Below are 24,276 nucleotides of genomic sequence, written 5' to 3' on the forward strand. Positions count from 1 at the left end.
AGGGGGTGCATGTTTTGTTTCCAAAGCCACTAAAAATGAGTCCAAATTGTGGCATAGGAAACTGTGTCATGTGAACTTAAAGAACATGAATAGACTTGTCAAAGGTGAGCATGTCATAGGCTTACCTACAAGAGAGTTCAAATTAGAAGATCATTGTAATTCATGTCAAAAGGGAAAACAACACAAATCTACTCATAAGCCTAAGCTCATCAATTCAATTGATCAAATACTTGAATTACTTCACATGGATCTTTTTGGTCCTGTGAGTGTGCCAAGTATAGGAAATAAAAGATACTGTCTTGTGATCATTGATGACTATTCAAGATACACTTGGGTTTATTTCCTAAGTACCAAAGATGAGACTGCAGAGTTGATTAAGGGTTGTGTTACAATGATTGAGAACAAGTTGAATAAGAAGGTTAAAATGATGAGAAGTGACAATGGTACTGAGTTCAAGAATGGAGTTATGCAAGAATTTTGTACAGAAAAGGGAATACTTCAACAATTCTCAGCTCCTAGAACTCCTGAACAAAATGGTGTTGCAGAAAAAAGAAATAGAACTTTAATTGAGGCTGCAAGAACCATGTTAGCAGATGCTAATCTGCCTGTTACCTTTTGGGCTGAAGCAATAAACACTGCTTGCTATGTTCAGAACAGGGTGCTTGTAAACAAAAGGCATAACAAGACTCCATATGAAATATTCCACTATTCCACAATAGAAAGCCTTATATCAAGTTTTTCAAGCCCTTTGGATGTAAATGTTTTCTTTTGAACACTAGAGATTATTTGAACAAGTTTCAAACAAAGTCTCTAGATTGTTTCTTTGTTGGATATTCTACATACTCAAAAGCTTACAGAGTATATGTGAAAGACCATTTGAGTGTAATAGAATCATCTGACATCATTTTTAATGAGAATCAATTCAATACAGTTGATGGTGCAGCATGGCTGTTTGATCATGAAAAGTTAATAAGGTCTTTCAAGATTTATCCTGAAGACTTTGATGATTCATTCTACAAGACCAGTGTAATTGAAGAGAAAAAGAAGAAACCAATGGACTTAGAAAAATTGTGGAAAAAGGTTGCTAGAAAAGAAAAGGAATATACCTTTGTGAAGAATTCCTCAAATGATATTGTTGAACAAGCTCAAGAAGATAATCAAGATGTTCAGAATGATCAAGTTCAGAATGAGGAAGACTCAAGCAACCAAGCAAGTGAAGAAGAAGCTGCATCTACTGCAAGATTTCAATATTTATTTGAAAGATTAAATATTGGAAACAATGGTGCATCTACTTCAGGACAACATAATGATGAAGCACCAAAATTTCATGATGCAAAGACTGATTTGATCATTGAAGAACAGGAACTCAATGAGTCAAATCTTGACACAACTGTGTCTACAGATATGATTGTTCAAACTCCTTATGTGGAAAAGAATCATCCTTCTGAAAACATCATTGGAGATTTGCATGAAAGAGTTACAAGAAGTCACTCAGAATTTGCAAACATCTGTCTTTACTCCTGTTTTCTATCCCAAATAGAACCTAAGAATATTGCTCAAGCACTGAAAGATAATAGTTGGGTGGAACATGCAGGAAGAATTGGCACAGTTTAGAGATCTACATGTGTTTGTTGATAAGCCATTTGACAGATATGCAATAGGAACCAAATGGGTTTTTAGGAACAAAAGGGATGAGAGGGGTTTGGTGATTAAGAACAAAGCTAGACTTGTGGCTCTGGGATGTCTTCAAGAGGAAGGAATAGACTTTGAGGAAGTCTTTGCTCCTGTAGCAAGACTTGAAGCTATCAGGATCTTTCTTGCGTATGCTGCCTCAAAGAACATTAAGGTGTTCCAACTTGATGTTAAGTCTGCATTCCTAAATGGAAAGATAGATGAAGAGGTGTATGTAGCTCAACCTCCAGGTTTTGAGGATCCTTTGTATCCAAACAGGGTGTATAAGCTAAACAAAGCCCTTTATGGATTGCATCAGGCTCCTAGAGCATGGTATGATGAGCTGTCAAATCATCTTATTGAAAATGGTTTCAAAAGAGGAGCCATTAACAAGACACTCTTCTACAAAGGAAAGGGATCAGACTTGCTTCTGTTATAAGTGTATGTTGATGATATCATCTTTGGTTATACAAATGAACAAATGTGCATGGAGTTTGAAGGGGTAATGAAGTCCAAATACAGCATGAGTTCAATGGGAGAAATGAACTTCTTTCTAGGATTACAAGTTCAACAAAAGGCTGAAGGGATCTTCATTCATCAAAATAAGTATGTGCAGGACATCTTGAACAAGTTCAACTATCATGAGTACAAAACTGCCTCAACTCCAATGGATACCAAGGAAAAGATGATTGCAGATGAAAAGGGGGAACCTGTAGATGAAAATGAATACAGAGCAAAAATTGGATCTCTGATGTATCTGACTGCTACAAGACCAGATATCATGTTTGCTGTATGTGTGTGTGCAAGATTCCAGTCAAGTCCAAGAGTCTCCCACATGAATGCTGTTAAAAGAATATTCAGATATTTGAAGGGAAGACCAGATTTGGGAATTTGGTATCCAAAGAATCAATCATTTGATCTGATTGCCTACACAGACAGTGATTATGATGGCTGCAATATGAGCAGAAAGTCAACATCAGGAGGATGTCAATTCTTGGGAGAAAGGCTAGTGTCATGGCAATGCAAGAAGCAAACAACTGTCTCAATCTTAACTGCAGAAGCTGAATATGTTGCTGCATCTGCCTGATGTGCACAAGTTCTATGGATTCAGAACCAGATGCTGGACTATGGTTTGAATTTCCTGAACACCCCTATTCTTATTGATAATACTGCTGCATATTTTACTATTAAGAATCCAGTTCAACATTCTAAGACTAAGCACATTGAAATCAGACATCATTTCATCAGAGATTGTAGTGAAAAAGGTTTGATTGAAATGCAAAGAGTTGATACAAGTGACAATTTGGCTGACATATTCACCAAAGCACTTGATAGAACTAGGTTCAACTTTCTTTTGAAAGCCCTGGGAATGGTCAACTCTGATGAAATCTGATTAAGGATGTGTGCTTGGTTGTATACCTCTATGTGCTAATTGATTACTTTGTTTAGAGGTTTCACAAATTGAATGTTATGTGAATATGCTTGAGTGTGATACTGAGTATGCTACTGAATATGTTGACCGTTATGTGCTTTGACTGATTATGTGTGTAAAGAATGACATGATTGATTTGATTAATATGTTTGCATGTTTATCAGTTAATGTGTGTTTGTGATGTTAAGTAAGTAGTCTTGTTATGAATTATCTGCTAAAATGATTATCTGACATCACTGCTTAATTGGTTGAATATGTGCTTTATCTGATCCTCTAATGTTATTAAGATAGGATAGACATTGAATGGTAGTGCTGTCTGCTTGTCTTGATGATGTTATGTTTGATTAAGATTTGACTAAGTACTGCAACTGTTTAAGTCAAAATGTGTTTTATGTTAAAATTAAGTGATAAATGAATTTTGCATAAATAATCTATTTTGAATCAAAACATGAGCATGTTGTTAATGGTGTAGAGACATAATAATACTATTCAGTTCAAGCTTTAAAGAAGCTTAAAAGGAGGATTTTTCAATGAAAAAGTCTCAGGTAGTTATCTTTGCTGAAAATTATATCATTTGCCCAGTTGGAAGGACATACACCAATGTATGTTTGGTCCTGCAATCTGCAAAGATTAAAAGGATAGCCATTAACTAGAAAACTGAAAGCATTTGGGGCAATTATAACTTGTTTTCTATTCCTTCACTTAAAACTATGTCAATAGCTCTGACTTTGAAAGGACATATACTCACAATGTATGTTTGGTCCAGTTAACCACCTGTGGTCAAACAAAATAGCCATTTACCTGACAATTAAGAGACATTGGGGTGATTGAATATTAAACTGAATATAATGGGAAATGATAGTACATTGACTACTTAGCCAATCATATGGATTTATTAGGCTAAAAGGGCTCTTAGTACAGTCATTGACATGTATGGTTGCTTTCTCATGATATGTAAAATCTAAGGTAATATAAACTTAAAGAAAATGCTAAAATTTATGTGGAGTTACGTTGCTGTCTATGCATGTTCCTAGATAAATCTTTTCAAATGATAGGCAGAAAATTGATTATCCAGTCATACACAAGCCTGTTGGTCTTTGGTTACCCTAAATGAATCATCTTTTAAAGGAATGACAAAGAACTGATGTGAACTACTTTAATTTCAAAATGTTTATTCAACATGTTCACAAATTTTTATTGAGAAAATACAAACATGAGGGTTAATTACAGAACTACAAGGGTGGAGGCAATCATATAAGTCCTTTAAACATCCTGAATGAAAGGCCTGTAAGACCGACTTGCGTGGCATGTAATTCCAACGTTCAACCTCACATATGTTTGTAGATTTGAAAAGAAATATCTTATAAATTTTCAAAAATATGTTTTTTCATTAAAGTTTTTAACCAAAACCAGGGGGTCAAAGTCAAATTAGGGTGATCTGGAGAAAGCCAAATAAGCCTTGAGGATAGATAAGGAACATCAGAAAACAATATGTTTTATCCACTGAATTTTCTGCAAAATTAATTGAAAATAATCATATCACCAAAGAAATGAAAATCATGTTAAGTCTAGACCTGCTGTTGACCTGTCTTTGTAGTCATAATAATGCTGAGAATGAAGTATTGAGAAAGCGACTTAGTCAATATGATCCCATTTCTGAGATCTTGTCAGTTTACAAAAGGAAATTGTTTTGAAATGAAACATAACTGAAATTTGATCTCTAAATGCACCATTTGCTCTTAAACTATGATCTTTAAAGATAAAATTGTTTTGACAAATCTGATAAATCTGACAAGTGGTTTAAGTCAAAAAGTGTTGCATTTTGCCTAAAATAGGTTGAATATGTTAATTCGGGTAAGGTTTGATGTTATTGGACCTTACCAAGCACAAACAGTTTGTTTATGTATTTTCGAGTAAGGTGTGATGTTCTCAAAACCTCTCCGAGTACAAAACAGTTGAATATGTTTGCATATGCATGTTTGGGTAAGGTTTGATGATTCATAGCCTTTCCGAGCAAGCTTTGTCATTTTTGACTAAGTTTATGATTTTCGAGCATGCTGTGAAGTGTTTACACTTTTCGGGTAAGGTACACCATTGTACAAATTTCCCGAGCAAGCTTGAAGTCTTGAGATGATTATGTGTTCAAGCTAGCCTATTAACAAGAGAAAATTTGTTTCGGGAAAGCTTTGCATTTTGTTTATGCTGATTGTTATTCCAAGCAAACTTTGTGAACTCCTTGAGTACACCAGAGAATCAGCAATGGATACAACTTCAAGCAATCCAAATTTCTACAAATATCATCTTTCTGAAGAACTGAAGAAATCGTTGCAACGAGTTCAAACCCTAATGTCTGAGGTTGAGAAGACCTCAGCTGCCCCAAAACAGGGGAAAAATCATTGAATCAGAGGGAGAATTCATTAAAGCTTCTTTCAATCTATGAAGAAGATAGTTCAGATGCTGAAACTGACAAAGTTCCAGAAGATGTAAGGAAACATCTTGAAGAAAGAAAGAAACTAAAAGGAAAAGAGATTATGCTAGAAGGTGATGAAAATCAGATTGGCAATTCAAAAGAAGAATCAACAATCTTAGAAATTGATGAATCTGAAGCTGAAGCCAAAAGGATCTATCTACAAAGAATGACAGAAATTCAAGACAGACAATTTCTAAACCAAATACTGTCTGATAAAGAGTTTGAAAAACAAGAAGAATTGATTAAACTGTTTGAAGATGAGAAAAAGGTAAGGGATGAAGTGAAGAATGATAATCAGAAGGAAGCCCCACAAGAAGTAATTGGTAAGTGCTTAAATGATAAAGAAATTCCCATTGGAGTGCTAGTATCTCTCCTTAAGCTGATTAAGCATGAAGAACCAGAGACAGAGGTAAAGAAGAAACTAAACACTGTCATTGACAAGGTTTCAAAAGCTTTCAGGGAAGAAAAGATTGTTCATGAAAATGAAATGAAAGATTTGAAATTGAAAGATGATCTGGAACAAGAAATGAAAGTTCAAAGATTTGAAATTCTGCAAAAAGACAACATCCTTGGTATCAAAACAGAACAGTACAAAGAAAAGGAAGATGTCTGTAACTACTCTAGAAGAACCAATGCAGATGCACTTGAAGATGGATAAGCCTTTGGTCAAGGCTGCTAAAAACGCCAAAAAACATTTAGTCAACTACAAAATTCTGCCAAGTGGAGTATTTTATGACTCCAGAACTGAATATCTAAATGTTATGATGGAAAATGGAAAGATTATGAAGATCTTCTCCAAAATTCACTTCAGAAAGTTCAATCTATGGAAATTGACTGTGATTGCAGCACCGCATCTCTCGGATTACAAAGAAAGGTAAAGGCCTACAAGTTCTAAGCAATCAGAACTGTTAATGTAGTTGAGAGAGCAAGAGAAGTTGGACTTTCCATGTCTAAACAAGCATCTCTGGCTAAAATGAAGAATGTCTGAATTAGGCTTTGATATGTAATGTCTTCGGACAGCTTTCTTGAATATGTAATTTGTTTATGTTAATTGATTATGTAATTTGACTTTTAGTTTGATGTGTATTTTGACAAAGTGTAAGTAATCTTAGAAAGGTTTTGGGTCAGCTGAGGTGTTCCACTCTAGGGGGAGATTGTTGAGTCAAGATTTGACACAAAACTGATCAGATGGAAGATTAGAATCTTCTCAACCTCCTCAGAATTCGCTAAGTATGGATCCGGGTACACCTCAGACCTCCGAGCATGCTTTTACTTAGCCGGGTACGATATTTTGTCTTTCGAGCAAGGTTATCTTCAAGAAGTCTTCTTTAGTGGATGTCCGAGCAAGGTTTGCAAATTAGTGTATTACCGGGCAAGGTTCACTAGTTTATGCAGATTCGGGCAAGGTTCACTATATCAAGCAGGTTTGTTCTTCAAAGCCAAGTTAAGTTCACTCCCGAGTAAGCTTTTGGCTAACCAAGTCCATAAAGCCAAGTGACTGGAAGACCGGGCAAGGTATTCATTAATAAGTATGGTCCAGGTAGGCTTGATGATCTAATGATATATCTCAAGTATCATCGGACAAGGTTCAACTTAAGCAAGGAATAGTGAAACCGAGCACACTTTGCTAATAAGTTATTTTCTAACAAAGGGTTGAAGGGACCATTGAAAAATAAGGTTGCTCGTAAGGGTTTGTCGGGCAAAGTCTTGGAAAGTCAAGAAGATTGTCTACCCGATGAGTATTTTACTTGGTAAAATACTCTTCAAGTAAAGTCTACCCGGAAACTGATCCCGAGCACACTTCTATGTTACCAAGTTATGAAGGATGGCCGAGCATACTCGGAAAGATAAGATTGATGCAAAGCCTACCCGGGAGACTTGTTTTACACTTAGAATATTTCTGAATATGTAATTTGAATATGTATTATCGGATAGGGTTTCTAGAAGGAATGACAGCTGTCCACTGGTGTCAGGCCTATAAATAGAATAATTTAGGGCACACCTGGGGACACACACACAACAAGGCAGACAGTCACATTTATTAAGAAAGAATATTATGTGTGACGGCTGAAACCTTCCTTATCAAGAAACCCTAAAACGATTATCCACTTTGTATGATTCATTTATATAAATGGAAATCTTTTGAGTAAATCTTGTTTGTGTTGATTACCTTTGAATACTGTTTAAGCAACCATATGTTTGTCATGGATTCCGCCTTTAACAAACGGTGAACTTTCTAAATATAGCAACCCGTCATTAACTCCCCTGTCAACACATCTATTTGTGTGAGTTATGACATGATTCGAGTAAGATCCAGCTGAAATCGGGGACCTGACATGAATCTTATTATGAATCTGTTTATAAATCTTTTCACATTGAGGACAATGTGAGATTCAAGTGTGGGGAGGGGAATTACTTGACCAATTGCTGCTCAACTAATTATAAAATTCTCTAAATAACAAATTTTTTGTAGCAAATAAAAGACTATTTTTATAACAAAACAAGAGAAAATTCCAAGAAATTTTTTGCAAATAACCAACTACAAATCTACTATAACCAAAAAGTGAAAAAGTAAAAAGAAGTTTTGTAATACCGAGAATAATTTTATGCAAAATATGGCGTTTATACCCAATTCCACTGTTACTGTGAGATAAAACTCATGCCATATAAATATTTTTTTTGGAAGATTTCAGTGAGTTATATGTTTCATGTGATTTAGAACTTGTCGCAATTATTCAATCCAAGACCACAAGAAGCATTGTATAAGGAAGAAGGTAATATCACTACAAACCATTCTCCAAATCATAAAACCCTAAACCAAAACCTTACCACTTTACCCCTCACAAACCGGTAAAATACAACACTGATCTTTTACCGGCAGGACCTAAAGAAATGGAAATGCATTCTTTCGATTTCAATCTCCTTTCCTGCATACATCTTGCAAAACCTAGGTAGCCTCCAGAACTTAGGGAGAGAATCTTTCACTTTAGCAATGAGTTAAGAAAAAAGTAGCGCCAAGACGAACAAAGGCCACCATTTTGTGTTGTTTCAAAAGCGCAATAAAAAGAAGAGCAAAAAGATACAAATGATGCTTAGGTTGCGGAAACTGGTCTCACGAAGGAAGGTGTAGAAAAAGTCAAACTCAGTCTCAGCATGAATATACCGAACTAATGAGGGTGGGGGCTATTAGGCTCAAAGCCGAACGATCCATTAGAGTTGGGAGTTATGTTCAAAACAGGATTGAGGAAGAACTTATCCACATCCTCGACAAAACCGGTCTTGACGATCTGACCTTAAAAGAGTCACTAGGTTTGTTTTAAACTCCATATATATATATATATATATATATATATATATATATATTTGGAAACAAGGAGCCAAACATCGAAGACATCTCAAGACTCCCAAGAACCAACAGAAGTTGTATTTACCATTCCTATCCTCATTAACCTAAACCCTTGAACCAAAAAGACCAAATCCCTACTCAAACAAAGCCAACCCATATTTCCTTTTTATCTATGCAACCCTTCACAAAGGTGAAGATTTGAAATTGTTACAAGCTTATTTTTCACAGATCGCATTTTGAATAAGAGTGTTCACATACATACATCACAGGTATGATCAGATATATAAAACCGAGTGTGATTTTGCATAAACGGAAGCTCATAAAAACAAATAAACCTTTTTATATCACTACATATATTCTTATGATTTAAGGTTGGTTATTTTGTTCCTATTTTCTACGAATTATTTTGGGGATGATTAAAGCTTGGTCCTAACTTGCTTTTTTTAGAGAATATTTATAAGTAGCTTGCTTGAGAACAAGCAAGGTTCAAGTGTGGGGATGTTTGATGTATATAAAATTATACATCTTTTAAGTATCAAATAATCTCTAAAAACTGCAACTTCTATCAAATAACATAGCACAGAAGGCTACATATCTTAATAAAATGTAATTTCAGGTAAACCCAAGCCTCAAACGAAGAAACAAGCGAAAAGACGAGGAAAAACGAAAGAAAACACAATAAAAACAAGAAACACGCCCCATGCTTCAAGAAACACGCCCCCATGCTTCTGGAAAAAGAAAACACAAAATTCTCAAGAATGTAAGCACGGGGCCGTGCCTCTTTGGCCACGGGGCCGTGGTCACCTTCATAAAAATACAAAAACAATTGAAGCACATGTCAATAAAAGTACGGTGGCGTGCCTCTGAAAGCATACCCCCGTGGTGAGTCATCATGTACGATCTGACAACATGCAACTGAGACACGTAGACACGGGGCCGTGCTTAATAAAGCACGGGGCCGTGCTCTTTCCTCCAGACAACCTATAAATAGAGGCTCTTGTGTCATTTGAGAAGTGTGCTTGAAGAGAGTTCTCTACGGTTTTCACTTATAAAAACACCCACTAACACTCATATTGAAGATCTTGTGAGGAGTTTTAAGGCTTGGAGGTTACCATCACCATCCATCATCATCAGCATCATCATAATCCATCACATCATTAAGAAGGGAGATTCATCCACATTTGGTTAGATTGTTCTAGTTTAATCATGTGTTTATTATCATCATCTCTTTTAATGTTCATAACAATGCTCATTATGAGCTAAACTCCATTTACCATCTAAAATATATAAAGAATCTTTGTTTAACTTGATGATTATATTAAACATGTGATTTAGTTTAGTAAAGTACATGGTTACCTTGCAATTATCTTTTGATAAGAAATGTTTCACCATCTTAATTCAACAATTCAAAGTTGGTGATTGACAATCATATTGACAATCATTCATGATCGATTCATGTTCTCGAAAGATAGAAATACTTTGATAATTTATTGAAACATGGATCCTTATATTGTACATAGATATGATGAGATATAAGTTATGATCTATTTCTTTAGTTTTGGTAATTCTGAAATAACATCGTTAACACGATTACTTAGGTTATCATGCTAGTTAAAGAAATCATATGTTAATAGAATGTGTAATTATAACCTACTTAAATCAACCCAGGGGAGGTTATGTGACTAAACTATAACCACCCAAAGTTTTTAGAATTGGTATTTGAGAAATCGAAGTCAATCCTAATCTTTCTACTTTACTAAACTACTTGCCAACTCAAATTGACATTCTCGTGGTAGCATAACATTAGGAAAGGGTTGACTTTAAAATGCTCATGCTACTTTCTTTTATGTCATAGGATATGCTCACTTAGAAATGAGGGGCTATTCTATCATATATTATTACGGCAAGTTTATCACGTGTTTATTTATAATCATCAAGGAACAATGGAGTGTATTCTTGATCTTAGATGGTAACCTTCATTTAATTGAACTACCTGTTTAAAATTTCCCGTCTTGGTCACCTATATATTATATATAAGTATTTATATTTTATAAAAAGTTCAAAAATCAACCCCAATATGATTAAAACCTCCTATTAAAGTAAAACGACGATTCATTATTAGAAACATTTGTGTCCACGGATCGATACTTGGTTCTTACCAATACTATCCTACATATACGATAGGTACACTTGCCTATTTTTTGTGTGTTTAGTTTTAGTAGAAATCACTTTTATAAATTTAAAACACGATCTTGTGCAAAAGCTGAATATCCATATCATTATAAATTTACACACACGCGCACGCACATCACCGTCCATGTCACAATCCTAACGCGATCGACGACAGAATAATTTGGTTGGAAAGAAAAAAACACCGACTCCAAGGGTTACAAATCAAATCCTAACCGCCAAGAAAATAGCCTCCTTTTTTCTTTCTATGTTTGCGTTCACAATAGGAAAACAAACCACAAACCAAATATTGAATTGCAAGAAATTTTTCCACAAAAATATAAATATTATTATGTTGATGTCTGTGGGAGCACTCAAAAATCAAGAAAGACAATTCTTTCTTTTCACGCGCTAAATTGAAGAAAATAATAATAGAAATTACTTAGTTTTTTTCCTTCTTGTAAATCCCAAACCAAGTTTCAAGAACGGGCTTTGAGAAAATAAAACCTTCTTAAACATTCTTTTGTCTTTTCTTGGTGACGAACACAAACCACAAAAACGGTGGGGATCTTGACTACCAAACTTCGATAAAACAACGGGCATACGCTCTGATACCAATTGTTGGCCTAGACGAATCAAATATAAAACGAACTTATCAAAAAAACAAACACGAGATATTGGGGTGACAACCCACGGCACTTTTTATTTAATCAAACTAATAATCTAGACCATGTTTATCGACCTACTAAACTTGTTCTCCAAGACAAACATAACTTGGAAAACAAGACAAACTTATTCTAGAATAATCCATAATATTCTTACCATATAAAACAAATATTAATATAAAACTTAACAAAACAAACCCCGAACTTTAATCACTTAAAAAATGAAGATTAATTCTTCATTCTCCACTTCCGTTATCTAAACCGGGAGCCCAAACTGTCACACCTAGACCAAAGGCGGCGGAACATGCCTGGGTGCAACAGATTGCCCAAATACACAAGACGATATTAAAGCGACAATATTTAATCAACTCATTTAATTCCACAAAATCATAAGATGTCACATATCATGTTCATACAATAATCATAAAAAAACATAGCAAGTAATATATTGTTCATTTTTGCTAATATCCTAATGGTCTTTGATATCATTTTCTCCAAACTCCTCAATCAACCTAACGTCATTCCTGTAACATTGCATAAAATAAAGTTTATCAACACATATGTTGGTGAGCAATTCATATTTTTTGAACAATATGTATATAATAAAAAATGCCATAACTTGTATACGAAACAATAAATAATAGCAATAATTTGGATAAAATGAAATCACTAATAAGAATACATTAGCAACACGTATATAAGAGAATACCAAATAGATTCGGATTTTATATGAAATCGTTAATCAGAATACATTAATGACACCTTGCTATAAGAGAATACCAAATAGCTACGGATTTATGAATTGTGACACTTGTCAATTTCAGGTTAACTCCGTTAATTCAAACTCCGTCAATTCAAACTTAAGATCACTTGATCTATAACGCACATCTCATTACATTTAAACTAGGGTTTTAAATGACGCTTGATAATCACTACGCATGTAGTCTTTCGGGATTGCACCGAAACGCAAACGAGTTGACTCAAACCATTGGTGAACAAACGACAAACATCAAAACAATAAGTAATTGATAATTATGTGTTAGGTTTATGTGTTACTTGATAAGTTATGTGTAATGCTAAACACAAGAAGCAAGAACTAATTGTTTACACTAGAAAAGTAATAACTAAAAGAGGAGGGACTATTGTGTAACATATTATTATTAAATAATAACAAAAACCATAACCTCCCTTCCCCCTCCCAAAACCCGATCGCCCCCCCCTCTCTCCCTTGGCTGCCGTCACACTACACACACATACATACAAGGATTTTCAAGTTTGGTTGAAGAATTAAGGTGCTAGGAAGGTATTAACAACTCCCCTATGCGTTCTGTATGTTTAATTTTGATTTTGAATGGGTTAATCCAAAACCCTAAGTCACGAAATTGATGATTAAGATGAGTTAGGGTTTGATTATATGCTTGATGATGATTGCTAATGAAATTGATAACTAGTTGTGTTATTGTTGTTTGATAATGACTTGTTCTTTGATTTAAACTTTCAAGAAAAACCCTAACTATGTATGTAATGTGAGATTGATATGCATGGTTGATAAATATTGTGTCTAGAGTGTTATATGCATGGATTATGGTTCATAGATTGTTGTTATGTTGAGTTTTGATGTAAACTGGTACTGGACAGATTGTTAAGTTTATGTTTAGACGACTGAAACTGAATGTTAATTTGGTAATTGGTCGAAATTCTTAACACTACGGTGTATTAGGTTGAGTCTAGTTTCTATAAAGTCCAAGTTTGTAATTTTTTGACGTGTAAAAGTTAACTTTTATTATTTTACAAAACTGAAGTTCAAGTCTGAATTGTGAGGTCTGCTGTTAGGCAGTTTTGTAATTATCATATCTCATAAACTACAAGACCAAATGGATTAGTTCCACTTCTGGAAGTTAACATATTGAGTTAAGAATCTAACCCAATTGTTCTTGCATTAATTGAAATTACCATTCAACGGGAATAACAAATATCATTCTGTTGCGCATGATTTTGACTGCTGTGAGTTACTGTAATGTTTTGGTCTTTGTGAGAAAAATATGTGGAATAAAAATACAATAAAAATAGTTCTGGAAACCTAACTCATGTATGCTTTTGTGACAATTTTTGGTGAATTAATTGATATGTTATGATCTGTTGAATAGAGTAATCTTTCAAGTAGAAATCTGTCTTGATAAAACTAGCTGCTGAACTATGTGAAAATACATGAAACGTGCTTGTTGCTAGATAATTGCTATGTTTTTGACTAAATTGCCCTTGTGGGGAATGATTGCTAGTAATGTGTAATGTTAGTACTTGATACTTATGTAGTTGTTTACACATGAAACGTGTCACCAATGTGTTTGTCGAGTCACACATAATTCACAAACGAAACACGAAACGTATCTCATGCATAGGTATTATGTGCCGAGTCTAGAGACTCAATAATAGTTCCAACACTTAGAAAATCTTATTCTTGTTTTAGAACGCTAGTGAGGATTTTCTGTGACGCGCATCTCTCGGTTGACTTGTTTTTGAATTCTTCGCAAACAGTGAGTTTCACGTTCCCCTTTTACTCTTTTAAACGCTTTTTACTCGGGGGAGGTAACATAATCCAAAATACTTTAGATTTTGTTATTAGTTATATAACACTTGTAAGGCTAAGTGGCAAACGAACCAACTAAAGTCCTTCATAACATCGAACCGTTTAGTATTTGTATAATAGCGAGTCACTGTTGAGTAGTACTACTGGGTTTGACAAACCCCACCCAACTCTAAACTCGACGGCAGGTCGAGTGGGTGTAATTTTGGCTAACACATTTTCATGGTCGTGGTAGACATGGTGGCAAGGCAATTGATAAACAGTCAGCTTCGGCGTCGAACGCTTAGTAATACTTGTTTATAGGCTAGCTACCTATCGATATATAATTGACATAACATTATCTGGTAATGCAAACGCAAAACGCAAACACTTAAACGCAAACAGTTTCTTTACTTATATATGTGAACTCACCAACCCCGCGTTGACACTTTTAGTATTTTATTCTCAGGTAGCCGAGGCGGGCGCGCGGTATAGGAACATGCATTTCCATTGAACTCTATCGTTTTTTTTTTGCAAACTTGTTTTTAAACTGTTATTAATTGGGTTTTAAGTCGTCCTGCGTGACACAACACTTGGTTTATGAATTTACGCTTCCGCACTTATTTAAACTTAAATGTTTTCGTGGTTTGAAAACTTTATTTATGGTGTTTGATTATAACTAATGATTCCGATCCTGTCAGTTCACACCCTCTGACGGTAAAACTCCGTTAGTGGATTTTGAGGGTGTGACAGATTGATATCAGAGCCATTGGTTATAGCGAAACTAGAAATTGCATGCATACTAGACTACAACCGCAACGACCCATTAGTTATAATTTTTACGCACTGCATATATATATATATATATATATATATATATATATATATATATATATTATTTAATCTTTTGTTATCTTTATCTCTTTACCTCATTCACTCATACGCGCGCATACACGACTTATCCTGTAGGGATGTCGACGCCACCATCATCATCATCCGACCAGATGACTCATGCCCATGGAAAGGAACTGCAGCCACCTACCTCGTCGCCACCCCGAGTAGCCCCGGAACTAGAAGCCCCTGCACCGAAGAGGTATCTCTATCTGGAGGCATTTACGATGACGACGTTAGCTGGGATTGGTACCCGAGTCTGATCAGGCGTATGGTTTACCGCGAGCAAGTTCCCCCACTACCTCACCCGAGCCATCCTGCATACCCCAACACTTTACCATCCATAACCGAACCAATAGAGCGTGTTCTCACAGCTGTTGTTTCCTGTTTAGAGCGTGACACGGGTTTTATGCGCTCGGTGAGAGCGAACGTTTCCGGACTGATAAGAGATGGAACCGAGGCTAGGGAGGAAATTTCCCGCCTGACAGCGGCTATGAAGGAAGTGCAGGATGCTAATGATCAGCAGATGAAGATTATGAGAAAAAATGCAAGCAGAGATGATAGATTTGCAAGAGCAACTCCTTGTGGCGAGATCCCGGACAGAGATAGCTCTAGAGCATTGCGATATCTTACAGACGCAAATTGCCCAGAATGCAGCAAAACCTGAGGAAGAACTTGAGGAGGAACCTGAGGAAGAACCTGAGGAGGAACCCGAGGAAGATCCCGAGGAGGAACCCGAAGAGGAACCGGATGAAGAACCGGCTGAGCCGGAGGCACACTCAGAGGTGTCCTCAGACGATGACATTTGAGAATGATAACACCTAGATGGAGGGGTTGTCTCCATCCAAACTATTATTTTCTATGATTTTAAGAATTGGTTTTAAATACTTTGTAGCGAATACAATGGTTTTAATCATGAATTTTATTTGGATTATTATATGGTTGTGATGTGATGTTTGCTTCTTTTATTTTTTTTCTTTCTTACCTACCTTTTATTACATGTATGGTGTGTTGCATATGAAACTGAGAATTCATGTCTAACATTTTATGCTGTGATTCTAGGAGATAGCTGGAAGAAACGCTGGACATGGTCGCGGTAACATCAACCTAACCACAGCAGAACTCCAAACCCTATTGAATGACCATGCGGCGGCAGCTCTAGCCGCACATGTTCAGAATCAAGCCGGAGGTCCAGCCGGAGCCTGTACTTTCAAGAACTACCTGGATTGCAAGCCCAATTCGTTTAAGGGCACTGAGGGAGCCATAGGTTTCCTGCGTTGGGCTGAGAAGGCAGAGTCAGCTTTCGAGATGTGTAACTGTCCACCCGCCAGCAGGGTCAAATTTGCTGCTGGAACACTGGAAGATTCTGCTCTCACTTGGTGGAACTCCAATGTGCAAGTTCTTGGGTTGGATTTGGCTAACGCTATGAACTGGGAAGAGTTCAAGAATATGATGCGAGAAGAGTACTGTCCTAGAGAGGAAATCGCAAAGTTGGAATCTGAGTTTTGGTCGTTGAAAATGGTGGGTTCAGAGATTGAAGCCTACACCACCCGTTCCCATGAGCTAGCAGTAATGTGTCCACGGATGGTTGACCGGCCGAGTAAGAGAATCGAGATGTATATCGATGGGTTGGTACCACAAATTCAGGGTATGGTGACGTCTTCCAAACCGGCCACAATTCAACAAGCGATCCGTTTAGCTCACAAACTGACGGACCAGGCAGTGACACAATGTGCGTTACCACCTAGAGGTTCAACCTCTAAAACCCGAGACAACTCAATCACTGACAACAACCCGAGTAATGGAAAGAGAAAATTTGACAACACCAGGTCCTCATCATCGAACCCCCCACAGCAACAACACTACTGTAAGCCCGAACTCACTCAGAGCTTCAATAATCAGGGTTCCAACAATAACAACAACGGTGGTGGGCAGGGTTCGAGTGGCTATGCTGGGAAGTACCCGAAATGCAACAAGTGCAACTATCACCATGCTGGCTCATGCGACCGTATCAAGTGTCTGAGATACGGAAAAATGGGTCATCAGGCCAAAGAATGTAGGGGAGACCTAGCGGCAAATGGTGCTCCTAAACAGCCTACGGCGACTAAAGGGTGCTTCGAGTGTGGTCAAGAGGGTCATTTCAGGAAGGATTGCCCCAAACTAAAGCAGAGTGAGAACAATGGAGGCAGCAACAGTGGTGGAAGCAGTGGTAAAGGTAGAGCTTTCGTCATTGGGTCGGGCCAGGCCCGCAACGATCCGAATGTGGTTACCGGTAAGTTTCCTGTGAATGACTGTTTTGCTTTTGTTTTGTTTGACACTGGAGCTGATAGGAGTTTTATATCGAAAGCCTTTAGTAAACTTTTAGACTTAACTCCAACTCCGTTAGATGCTAAGTTTCCTATTGAATTAGTTGACGGTAAGTCTATAGAGACAACTCATGTACTTGTGGGATGTAAGTTGAAACTGTCGGGTCATACTTTCGATATCGACCTCATACCTTTTACACCGGGTAGTTTCGATGTCGTTGTCGGCATGGACTGGCAATCTGAGAACCGAGCGGAGATTATATGTCATGACAAGATAGTCCACATCACTACCCCTCCCGGCGAAATCATTTCTATCCAGGACGAGAAGAGCGGCATGACCACCAGCGTTATCACCCTTATGAAGGCGCAGAAATATTTACGAAAGGGTCATCCGGCAATTTTAGCCCATATTGCCGAGAAACCCGCGGAGGAGAAGCGAATCGAAGACATACCGATTGTGCGAGATTTTCCGGAAGTCTTCTCGGAGGATTTGCCTGGACTCCCACCTATTCGACAAGTCAAGTTCCAAATCGAATTGACCCCCGGTGCAGCACCCATAGCACGAGCCCCGTATCGGCTCGCACCGGCGGAGCTTCAGGAGTTGTTCACTCAATTGCAAGATTTGTTGGATAAAGGTTTTATCCGACCTAGCTCATCACCATGGGGATCCCCTGTCTTATTTGTTCGAAAGAAGGACGGGACTTTCCGCATGTGCATCGACTACCCTGAGCTGAACAAGGTAACAATCAAGAACCGTTATCCCTTACCCCGAATTGATGATCTGTTCGACCAGCTTCAAGGATCGAGTTACTACTCGAAGATCGATCTGAGATCTGGTTACCATCAATTAAGAGTGCGCGAAGAAGACATTTCAAAGACGGCTTTCAGAACTCGGTACGGTCACTACGAGTTTTCGGTTATGCCTTTTGGCTTAACCAACGCACCAGCCATATTTATGGATCTCATGAACCGAGTATGCAAGGCGTACCTCGACAAGTTTGTGATTGTTTTTATTGATGATATCCTCGTCTACTCCAAGAACAAGGCTGACCACGAAGAACACCTGAGGTTGATCTTAGAATTGCTAAAGAAGGAACAACTGTAAACTCTCGAAATGCGAATTTTGGCTTCGCGAGTTTCACTTCTTAGGACATGTGATCAATGAGAATGGTATCCATGTCGATCCCGGCAAGGTAGAGGCCATCAAAAACTGGGAAGCACTTAAGACTCCGACTGAGGTGCGACAATTCCTAGGATTGGCTGGCTACTACCGACGTTTTATTGAGGGATTTTCAAAGATTGCTCAACCCCTCACCGCCTTGACGCACAAGGGTACTAAGTACAATTGGAGTGACGCGCAGGAATCAGCTTTTCAACTGCTGAAAAACGAACTCTGTAGCGCCCCTATCCTAGCCCTTCCCAAGGGAACAGAAAATTTTGAGGTGCTTTGTGACGCATCGATACAGGGTCTCGGTTGCGTATTGATGCAACTCGAGAAGGTTATAGCCTATGCCTCTCTACAACTACAGATTCACGAGAAGAACTACACGACCCATGACTTGGAACTCGGAGCTGTGGTGTTTGCTTTTAAGATATGGAGGCATTACTTGTACGGTATCAAGTTTACCATTTACACCGACCACATGAGTCTCCAGCATATCTACGATCAGAAGGAGCTGAACATGCGACAGCGTCGTTGGGAAAAGCTGCTTAAGGATTATGACTGTGCCATCAAGTATCACCCTGGCAAGGCAATTGTAGTGGTCGATGCTCTCAGCAGAAAAGAAACCGATAAACCTAGACGAGTGCGAGCATTACAATTCACGATTCACGCCAACTTACCCGATCAGATTGGCGATGCGCAACTCGAAGCCTTGAAAGACGATAACCTCCCATCAGAACTCATGCGAGGTATGAACAAGCAACTTGAAACCAAATCGGACGGGGTCCGATATTTCGAAAACCGGATTTGGTTTCCTCGATACGGAGAGTGGAGAACCCTAGTGATGGACGAAGCACACAAGTCCCGATATTCCATCCACCCTGGCTCAGATAAAATGTACCATGACCTAAAGGCACTTTACTGGTGGCCAAACATGAAAGCCGACATTGCCACCTACGTGAGCAAATGCTTGACTTGTGCAAGAGTCAAAGTGGAATATCATAAACAATCTGGTCTGCTACAGCAACAGGAACTTCCAACGTGGAAATGGGAGCACATTTCCATGGATTTCATCACGGGATTACCCAAAACACCGATGGGATGTGATACCATTTGGGTGATCGTTGACCGGTTGACTAAGTCTGCACACTTCTTAGCAATCAAGAAATCAGACAAAATGGAAAGACTGACTCGCATCTATATGAAAGAAGTAGTGTTTAGACACGGAGTGCCTGTCTCAATCATATCTGATCGAGATTCCCGTTTCACTTCGCACTTCTGGAAGTTACTACAGAGTGCACTAGGCACCCGCCTTGATATGAGCACAGCATACCATCCTCAGACAGATGGGCAAAGTGAGCGCACCATTCAGACCCTGGAGGACATGTTGCGTGCATGCGTGTTGGATTTCGGAAAAAGTTGGGAACCTCACTTACCTTTGGTAGAGTTTTCGTATAATAACAGCTACCACGTAAGCATTAAAGCTGCGCCGTTTGAAGCGTTGTACGGACGAAAGTGTCGATCACCTCTCTGCTGGGCAGAGGTGGGTGATAACCAAATCACTTGTCCAGAACTAGTACTTGAAACCTCTGAAAAGATTGTCCAAATCCGAAACCGCATGGCAGCAGCACGAGATCGCCAAAAGAGTTACGCCGACAAGCGCCGAAAGCCTCTTGAATTTCAAGTAAACGACCAAGTATTACTCAAAGTCTCACCTTGGAAAGGTGTGGTTTGCTTTGGAAAGCGAAACAAACTCAATCCACGATACGTTGGCCCTTACCGGATAACTGAGCGCATTGGTCCGGTAGCATACCAACTGGATTTACAAACGGAACTCAGTAGCGTAAATATATTCCATGTATCCAATTTGAAGAAATGCCTTTCCGATGAAACCCAAGCTGTCCCTTTGGACGAGTTACAAGTTGATGAACAGCTACGCTTCATCGAAGAACCAGTCGAAGTTTTGGATTGGGAATCCAAAACACTCAAGCACAGCAAAATTCCAATCTTTAGGGTTCGTTGGAACTCGAGACGTGGACCGGAGTTCACGTGGGAACGCGAGGACCAAATGATGAAAAAGTATCCTCACCTTTTTGAAGGGTTGACCAAACACCGAAAACCGCGAAAGCCGTCAAACCGTCAGAAATCACCAGAGGTATGAATTAACTTTCGTCCCACTAGGGGATGATATGACAAACTGAAAATTTTTTCTTACTTTTTCAGACACCCATCGCGAATTGACTCAAATTTTCGGGACGAAAATTCTTTCAACATGGGAATGATGTGACACTCGTCAATTTCAGGTTAACTCCGTAAATTCAAACTCCGTCAATTTAAACTTAAGATCACTTGATCTATAACGCACATCTCATTACATTTAAACTAGGGTTTTAAATGACGCTTGATAATCACTACGCATGTAGTCTTACGGGATTGCACCGAAATGCAAACGAGTTGACTCAAACCATTGGTGAACAAACGACAAACATCAAAACAATAAGTAATTGATAATTATGTGTTAGTTTTATGTGTTACTTGATATGATATGTGTAATGCTAAACACAAGAAGCAAGAACTAATTATTTACACTAGAAAAGTAATAACTAAAAGAGGAGGGACTATTGTGTAACATATTATTATTAAATAATAACAAAAACCCTAACCTCCTTTCCCCCTCCCAAAACCCGATCGCCCCCCCCCCCCTCTCTCTCCCTTGGCTGCCGTCACACTACACATACATACATACAAGTATTTTCAAGTTTGGTTGAAGAATTAAGGTGCTAGGAAGGTATTAACAACTCCCCTATGCGTTCTGTATGTTTAATTTTGATTTTGAATGGGTTAATCCAAAACCCTAAGTCACGAAATTGATGATTAAGATGAGTTAGGGTTTGATTATATGCTTGATGATGATTGCTAATGAAATTGATAACTAGTTGTGTTATTGTTGTTTGATAATCACTCGTTCTTTGATTTAAACTTTCAAGAAAAACCCTAACTATGTGTGTAATGTGAGATTGATATGCATGGTTGGTAAATATTGTGTCTAGAGTGTTATATGCATGGATTACGGTTCATAGATTGTTGTTATGTTGAGTTTTGATGTAAACTGGTACTGGACAGATTGTTAAGTTTATGTTTAGACGACTGTAACTGAATATTAATGTGGTAATTGGTAGAAATTCTTAACACTACGGTGTATTAGGTTGAGTCTAGTTTCTATAAAGTCCAATTTTGTAATTTTTGGACGTGTAAAAGTTAACTTTTATTATTTTACAAAACTGAAGTGCAAGTCTGAATTGTGAGGTCTGATGTTAGGCTATTTTGTAATTATCATATCTCATAAACTACAAGACCAAATGGATTAGTTCCACTTCTGGAAGTTAACATATTGAGTTAAGAATCTAACCCAATTGGTCTTGCATTAATTGAAATTACCATTCAACGGGAGTAACAAATATCATTCTGTTGCGCATGATTTTGACTGCTGTGAGTTACTGTAATGTTTTGGTCTTTGTGAGAAAAATATGTGGAATAAAAATACAATAAAAATAGTTCTGGAAACCTAACTCATGTATGCTTTTGTGACGATTTTTGGTGAATTAATTGATATGTTATGATCTGTTGAATAGAGTAATCTTTCAAGTAGAAATCTGTCTTGATAAAACTAGCTGCTGAACTATGTGAAAATACATGAAACGTGCTTGTTGCTAGATAATTGCTATGTTTTTGACTAAATTGCCCTTGTGGGGAATGATTGCTAGTAATGTGTAATGTTAGTACTTGATACTTATGTAGTTGTTTACACATGAAACGTGTCACCAATGTGTTTGTCGAGTCACACATAATTCACAAACGAAACACGAAACGTATCTCATGCATAGGTATTATGTGCCGAGTCTAGAGACTCAATAATAGTTCCAACACTTAGAAAATCTCATTCTTGTTTTAGAACGCTAGTGAGGATTTTCTGTGACGCGCATCTCTCGGTTGACTTGTTTTTGAATTCTTCGCAAACAGTGAGTTTCACATTCCCCTTTTACTCTTTTAAACGCTTTTTACTCAGGGGAGGTAACATACTCCAAAATACTTTAGATGTTATTAGTTATATATCACTTGTAAGGCTAAGTGGCAAACGAACCAACTAAAGTCCTTCATAACATCGAACCGTTTAGTATTTGTATAATAGCGAGTCACTGTTGAGTAGTACTACTGGGTTTGACAAACCCCACCCAACTCTAAACTCGACGGCAGGTCGAGTGGGTGTAATTTTGGCTAACAGATTTCCATGTTCGTGGAAGACATGGTGGCAAGGCAATTGATAAACAGTCTGCTTCGGTGTCGAACACTTAGTAATACTTGTGTTATAGGCTAGCTACCTATCGATATATAATTGACATAACATTATCTGGTAACGCAAACGCAAAACGCAAACAATTTCTTTACTTATATATGTGAACTCACCAACCCCGTGTTGACACTTTTAGTATGTTATTCTCAGGTAGCCGAGGCGGGCGCGCGGTATAGGAACATGAATTTCCATTGAACTCTATCATTTTTTTTTTGCAAACTTGTTTTTAAACTGTTATTAATTGGGTTTTAAGTCGTCCTGCGTGACGCAACACTTGATTTATGAATTTACGCTTCCGCACTTATTTAAACTTAAATGTTTTCGTGGTTTGAAAACTTTATTTATGGTGTTTGATTATAACTAATGATTTCAATCCTGTTAGTTCACACCCTCTGACGGTAAAACTCCGTTAGTAGATTTTGAGGGTGTGACATGAATCAACCCTACAAAAGTGGTAAACACATTAGCATAAAATCATGTAAGCATGAACACCAAATCGAGCATTTATTTAAGTATGGTATACAATAAAGTTTGTGGTTTAAGACTCAAGTATAAAACATTTAGTTTGAATAAGTATGCAATATCACCCCCAAAACGAAAGATGGAAAACGGGGTATGAAAATACTCACATTCAAGTAATAAACTTGAAATATTGGTAATTTGAAGATTAACCGGAACTGTGAGTTTAACGAACAATACCTAAAATAAAAGAAGTCTAGGATTAGAAAGGTTGTCTTGAAAGTCTTTAAATAAAATAAATGTTGAGAAACGTAAACAATTAAAGTTCAAGGTTTGAAATGTAACTATTTAAGTAATTATAACAATAGTCCTTTAAAAATATAGGTTCGCTCGAAACCGGGTTAAAGTATCTAGCCTTAATATTTACTCAACCTATGTTAAGTTATAAGGCGGGAAAAATGCAAGAATGCAAGTCCCTTTAAAATATAGATACTAAAACGGGTTTTAACGAGTGTTCGGGTTTTTGGTTCGAGTCTTGATAATTGGTCAAACCCAGTCAACTTTCCAAAATAATGAATGTTATGAGATAACTCAATAAAACTTAATAAGACTTAACCAAGTATGTAGTTCTATTATTTTAGAACTAACAACGTCCGTTAAACGAGTGTTTGATTTTGTTGGTCCACACTTTGTTATGAGATCAAGTTTGATCCAACATTTCCAAGTACTTAAGAAAATAATTAAAATCAGTTTATAAAGTATTTTTAAAGATTTATACAAGTCTTGATAGC

Source organism: Bidens hawaiensis, unplaced genomic scaffold (assembly GCF_021521415.1).
Source record: "Bidens hawaiensis isolate Kalapana, Puna unplaced genomic scaffold, B.hawaiensis_p1.1 tig00007035_1, whole genome shotgun sequence".
NCBI lineage: Eukaryota > Viridiplantae > Streptophyta > Magnoliopsida > Asterales > Asteraceae > Bidens > Bidens hawaiensis.